This window comes from Hyla sarda, chromosome 1 (genome assembly GCF_029499605.1).
Source record: "Hyla sarda isolate aHylSar1 chromosome 1, aHylSar1.hap1, whole genome shotgun sequence".
NCBI classification, from domain to species: Eukaryota; Metazoa; Chordata; class Amphibia; order Anura; family Hylidae; genus Hyla; species Hyla sarda.
In genome coordinates, this window is record NC_079189.1 from 196,292,058 (window position 1) to 196,299,527 (window position 7,470).

Genomic DNA, 7,470 nt, shown 5'->3' on the forward strand with positions numbered 1-7,470 from the left:
CACCTGTCCCCGCCGCTCCGGACCATCACCGCCGCCCGGAATGTCACCGTCCATCGCTGTCGCCGCGTCCCCGGGGTGTCCCCGCCACTCCAGTCCGTCTCTGCTAGCCGGGAACGTCGCTCTCCATCGCCGACATCAAGTCACTGCACACGCCACTCCTATTGGATGACGGGTCGGCGTGCGCGGCGATGTGATGATGACGATGGAGAGCGGCGGCGATGCAGGGGATCCTGAAAAGGACGGTCTGGAACGTCGGGGACAGGTGAGTGTTCATCACCGGACCACACGGGGCACCTTAAACGGCTATCTGGCAGCAGCTGAAGTAGTCTGCGCTGCCGGATAGCCGTTTATGCAATGGCCCCGACATACAAAAGCATCGTATAGTGATGCTGCCTTCAACATGTGATGGCCTCTGAGAGGCCATCGTATGTTGAAATTATTGTATGTCGAAGCCATGGTAGGTCGGGGGGTCTCTGTATATGGTCTCCTCATGCTGCCGCCAACTCCACACTGTGTCATTCAGCCACTATATGTTCTCTTCATGCTGCTGCCACCTCCACACTGTGTCATTTAGCCACTATATGCTGCCACCAACTCCAGGTTGTGTAATTCAGCCACTATATGGTCTTCTCATGCTGCCAAAAACTCTAGGCTGTGTCATTCAGCCTTTACATACTGCCGCCAACTGCAGGCTGTGTCATTCACGACTATATGGTCTCCTCATGCTGCCGGCACCTCCTGTCTGTGTCATTCAGCAACTATATGTTCTCCTCATGCTGCCGCCACCTCCTGTCTGTGTCATTCAGCCACTATATGTTCTCCTCATGCTGCCGCCACCTCCAGGCTGTGTCATTCAGCCACTATATGTTCTCCTCATGCTGCCGCCACCTCCATGCTGTGTCATTCAGCCACTATGATCTCCTCATACTGATGCCACCTCCTGGCTCTGTCATTGTGCCACTCTGCGACAGTGATTCTAAAAGCGATGCCTCTGATCTGCATGTCATACTGAAGAACAGTATTATTTCACTAACCCAGCGCACACCCTATGCGTGTTACAGCAATACAAAATATTCTACACCCCTATTTAGGCTCTCTGTAGGCCAGAAATAGCCATTTTTAATAGCAATTCGCCACAAATAAATTCGGACCAAACCAAATTTTTGGGCAAAATTTGCCAAATCGGCCGAATCGAATGTTTAAAAAATTCGCTCATCTCTAAACAGTACCAATACCAACTTTGAGGAAAAAGCTTCAGAACTAAGGAACTTGAACAGCGAGGCTACCCTAAGCAACTCCTGTTAGAAAACTTGAACAGAGTGAAAAATATCTCCTGGGATGACCTTTTGAAAAAGAACTACAAAAGAAGAAAAAAAGAAGACTCATACTCAGACAATAAGTTTGTGTTCTTGTTTACCTTCAGTCCCTTGGCAGACCATCTAAAAAATACTATCCACAGATATTGGGACATTATTTCCAGCGACCCAGAAATTGGTGTCATGGCAAAAGAGAAACCTTTAATAGCTTTTAAACGAAGTAAGAGCCTCAGTAACCTATTAGTCAGCTGCAAGTTCACTCCTGTAAAGAAAGGTGTAAATAAAATGTGGCACTCCGGTGAGTGGTAATTTTCCCTGCGTTCACTGTCCATACTGTAAGCACACTAAAAAAAAACATATATTGAAAAAATAGGTGGCTGTGACATATTAATTAAACAGTTTATTTGCTGCCACTCAAAATTTGTAATATACAGCCTATTCTGTGGATGTGGACACTTTTATATTGGCTCCACGATTCAATGTCTTTTCACCAGATTCTTCGAACATTTACGCTCACTATACACAGGCACGGGTGCAACAAGACTGATAGAACACATCAGGTCAGCTCACAATGGTGATCCCGATTCCCTACACTTCATGGGTATGGAAAGAATTGATTGAGGACAATATAGAGTTAACAGACTTAGAAGAAAAGAAGCAGTATGGATCGCCTGCATGCATGCAGTGGGGGATCTGGGACTAAATGAAAGAAACAAGCTTAGCACTTACCTATAACTTACTTCTTTGTATACCACTACGATCTTCATACTCTAAATAGGAGCCCTATGCCCTATTCCTATTGTTATTCATTACATGTTGATTGTTCTTAACTATGTTTTTATCACAAGTGCCGGAGAACTCTGGTGAAGTCACTGAGGAGCGCGGAGATAAGTTTGCGTTGGACAGTGATGCTGGCAAAGCTTTGAGAAAGCGGGCAACTGCAAAACATCAGCCTCCAGCAGTTTCCACTCAGCACTCCACTGCCTCGGACTCGGCTCCCCACAGGGCAATTGTTTTAATGAATCTTCAATTAACCAGGAAGTTTTAACATCTCCAGGTGATTGCATCCGCACTTCTTTCTATGGCATATTCATCTACTACTTGACATAAACGGATTTGCACAACCATTGACTTCTTTTCCTCTCTATGGACTGTGCAAGCGGTTAATTCATTTGCTTAACCCCTAGCTGACCTCTCTTTATTTTTCTATTGGTATATTGTGCAATTATGCCAGCCCCAACTTTCTCTTAGCCTAGTGTCATTTCAATTGTATTGACCCACAGAATACAAAAAACATGTAATTTTTACCGCAAAGTTTACAGAGTGAAAATGGAACCCTCCATTGAGGTTTTCATTTAAATTTCCACACACAAATAATAATTTTTTGGGTTCACCGTACACTTTGTGGTAAAATTAGTGATGTCATTACAAAGTACAATTGTTCACGCAAAAAACAAGCCCCCATATGGGTCAATGGATGGAAACATTAAAGAGTTATGGATTTTAGATGGCAAGGCGGAAAAAATGCAATACCTGTTCAATTTCCGTGCCATAGTCAGAGTAGTGTTGGGCGCGAATATTCGCATTTAGAATTTTTATTGTGAATATTGCAAATTCACGAATTTGCGAATATATTCGCTATATATTTGAAATTACGAATATTCAATTTTTTCCGCATATGCGCATATTCTCATATGCGCATATTCATGTATGTCAATATTCGCATATGTGAATATTCGCATATGCTTTCTTTTCACTTGTGGACCAATTAGAATGATGCAAATACACTTGTCAGAGGTTATCAACAATATCCCTAGCAACCAATAGTAAAGTTGGCCACCCCCTTACTGTTTTCTTCCTCAAATACGCGAATATGCAAATATTCCTAGATACAAAAAGATGGGTTCGAGCCACAGGTAGTTCACAGGAATAAGATAAAAGTGTGCCAGAAAGAAGATACGCTTAACCCATCACCTCCCCCTGATCCACCTGCCATTTCTGCTCCACCTCCGACAAGGCCTGTGAGAGAGTATGTGCCGGGAGAAGGAATTAATCCCACTATGGATGTCCCTTTGTTCCCATCTCAACAGCCTACCATGTATTGGGGCATACCGTTCCCAGCTCCTTCCAGTCAGCCGACCCTGGTCGCACCAACCAATCAATTGCCAGTAGCTTTTGCCCCATGTCAACCACCATTGATTGCTACACCCAATCTCAGTCCTGTTCCATATAGAAAAGATAGAAGAAAAAACAGGGATATGCACCCCTAGTGAAGGATGTTTATAGGTGAGATGAAGACAGGTTTTGTTGTAGCACTCACCTATTTTCGTTGTGCTGAGAGCACAACATCTATGATAGCCTTAGATGACGTCTCAGGTCTGCAGCCACGGTCCTCTGGAGCAAAGATGATGTCCCAGCAGTGTAAGTAACAAGAAAAAAGCAAAGTTGGGCCGTTGGTGGCGCTGGTCCTGTCTCGTGGTTCTTTTCGTGCAGTTTACGAGGGTTCACCTTCTTACTGGGCATCATTCACAGTAAGGGCTGCATAGACTGAAGTTTGTGGCCGGACATGCTGTGGGCGGGGCTTCTCTCTGCCTCCGCTGCTCCTGTCTCCACGAGACAGGACCAGCGCCACTAACGGCCCAACTTTGCTTTTTTCTTGTTACTCAGTCCTGTTCCAGTGACTGTTCCGGACATTGAAGCCACTCCTCCATCTGTCTTTAGAGAGACCCTCAGTTCTACCGAAGAAGTTGCTCCCATTTCCAGCCCTCCAGCTGGTCCCTTGGGGACTGAAGCTCCTGAAGAATCCTCAAGTGAAGGAACTCCTGATGACTCGGAGGTGGTGTTGCGGCGGTCTCAAAGGACTACACAGGGCAAACTACCCATCAGGTAACAGGACTCACATTTAGTACCTGCACACATGGTACCTCTGATAACACACTTCAATGCTCTGCCAATTACATATCAGTACCCTACATTACTCACTTAGTACATACACAGTACCCTACATTACTCACTTAGTACATACACAAAAACAAATAAATATCTCACTTAAGTAACACTTAAGGAATTGTATCATATTGATACCCAATTCCTGCCACTGTTAGGTACACTTCTTCTGTTTCTTTATTCATTGCGTGTGTGAGATGCTCTGCCTGGCCAGTAGATGCTCTTGCTAGTACAAAAGTAAACACGTAATTTTCAGAATAACCTACTAGGTTGTTGAGAAAGTGCTCTAGGGGTACGTAGTGTAGTCGATAGACCCTAGCAGCCACCCTTACTGTGATCTAGCTTAGGGCTAGCCAGTATACCTTTCGTGTACTAACTAACAGGTAACTTATTGTTGGCATAAAATGTGTGAGATAACAAAATGTATAGTCAGCTTGAAGCTAACTGTATAGAGAGCTGAACTAATGTCTAGTAAGCTTAAAAAAAATATACATATATATATATGTATAATAAGTTTTATAAGGTTATATAGGAAGCTAGAAGCTAAAGTATAGATAGCCCCTTTAAATGTCTAGATAGCATTCAAATGTCTAGATACCATTCAAATGTCTAGATAGTATTCAAATGTCTAAGTAGGATGTCTAGCTTAAATATAAATCATCCTGTTCTATAGCATCCTGTTCTAATTCTTGTTCTAGTCCCTCTGTCTCAGGGGACAGACGTCGAGGCCGACTTATGTTTAATAAGGGGGTTTGTGGTGTCCCAGAACCGCATTTCACACGGTACTTATTTATCTGTGGGTCCCCATAGCCAGAGTCCCTAGGACTTAGTAGTCTTTATTGGTCAGTTCGCCCCTAGTCGCCTCCATTATAGTATATAGATTACTAATTTATCTATAAAATAATGTATATAGTGTTATTTCAGTATGTAAATGGTTAATTGCTTGTTTCTATGGCATTGCAGGGCCTTCGGGTCATGTGATGCGTTCCAAGCCTCACTCTGGATGTGTTCCAGCCCTCATTCTGGTATCTGTAGCCTCGTTCTGGTTCTACAATGTACATAGAGCCTGTGACGTAAGCAATCCCATCTCACCATGTAAAGTGAGTGGCAGGCGTTCGGACCAATCAAAATCGCCACGCCCCCTGCCCATATAAGGGAGCGGCGGCCATCTTATCTCTCTCTTGCTCCTGGCTTTCATCAGAGAAGGACCTGTATTGCAGTAATCGCAGTGAGTTAGGCCTGAGCCTTGCGGCAACGGCCGAACGATATAAATTATAGAGTGTGTCATCCTCTAAGCACTCTGCAGCATCACCTGACTCAATATTTCCCCTAAATCCGGACGGATCTGCACATCCATTCCCTAAGTTCAGAGACTATAAGTCTTATGCAAGGTCCGGAACTTCTACCAGTCGCTAAGCAACCAAAGAACTGTATTAAGAGACTGTTATTACGTATTGGATATTGCAAGCACTGCAGTAAAGTTATTCAAGTTCAAGTTAAATCTGCTTGTGGACCTTCAGTCATTTCATTGCACCTATTGCTTCTGGGAAGGGCGGCGATAGGCCGGAACATAGATTCAGCATACCAGCCCTCACCCTGGCATCACGAGTGACTGGGTTAATATTAACCCCTCATATACCAACATCCTACCATCCCTACCATACACCCCTTAAGGGCTACCACAGACTTTTAAATACATAAAGGGAATCAACATGGTAAAGGAGGAGAGTATATTTAAAAGAAAATCTACCACAAGAGGACATAGTTTTAAATTAGAGGGGCAAAGGTTTATGCAGTAATATCAGGAAGTATTACTTTACTGAGAAAGTAGTGGATGCATGGAATAGCCTTCCTGCAATGACTGTGAAGGAGTTTAAGCATGCATGGGATAAGCATAAGGCTATCCTGCATATAAGAAAGGGCCAGGGACTATTGATAGGATTCAGATTATTGGGCAAACTAGATGGCCAAATGGTTCTTATCTGCCGACACATTCTATGTTTCTAAATATATTTTACCAATTTCAGATCCTGCGATCGAACTTTAATAGTGGTACCTAAAGGGTTAATGATGGACATCGATATAATGGCCAAGCTCCTGTGCTTGCTTTAAAGTCCTGTAGCAGGCAACACAGGGTATACATGTATGTCCTGTGCCCTTAAGAGGTTATGTTTCTGGGTGAGATTTGTGTGCAGTCAGTGGCAGAACTCAACAAATGCAGTGACAGCCTGACTCTCTGTGTCTACGCATAAACGTGAGGAAAGTTATAGAGGCTGTGTCTACACCATGAAAATAATATACTACTATTAAGTACTGAAGCGTTTGCAATCTAGAGTTATTTATTGGACAGTGATATAATCCCATATGACCTTAACTCATAGGATGAAGGAAATATGGAAAAAACGAGGTGCGCTCCTAGTGGAATATTATTAGGGTAAGGTAACTTGTGCACATGTGATTGCACCTTACCATGTAGAGTTGTGCTCAGGGCACAACACCTTTAGTGTGCCTGTAGACTCGCTGCGGTCTGTAGTCCAAATACGCGCGCGGCAGCTTGGGCGACCTCCGGTCGCGTTGCAATCGTGTACATAAGAAAGGAAAAAAACAGGACAGATTGCCCGTGGTGCCTATTCTCAGGTAACCAAAAAGCCTCAAATTATTTGCTAAAATAAAACTGGCATTTATTGGTACAAAATATGGGGTGCAACACATTGGTTTCGAACCCAGGCCGGGTTGTTCAACAACCTTGCCTGAGGAAGAACCCGGCCCGGGTTCGAAACCATTGTGTTGCACCCCATATTTTGTACCAATAAATGCCAGTTTTATTTTAGCAAATATCTTGTGTCTTTTTGGTTACCTGGGAATAGGCACCACGGGCAATACGTCCTGTTTTTTCCCTTTCTTATCTACACTAAATCATAGGATGTTTCAGACAAATTATAACAATAAAAAAATCAAGAAAGTCTAAATTTAATCAGAAGTAACCAAGATCGTATTTTTTCCAGTTGTTAGTTTACAAATTTGTGCAAATTTTTAAAAATCTTTGGGGAAGTTTGGGTGCTTGTTTGGGGGGGGGGGGGGGGGGAGAAGGCGGTTTCCAAATATTAGGTCTCCCCTGGGTACCAAATACTCTGACATTTGAACTAAGAAAAAAATTTTTGGTAAATAAAGGGATTTACAAATGGAGGGAATGATATTCACCATTTAC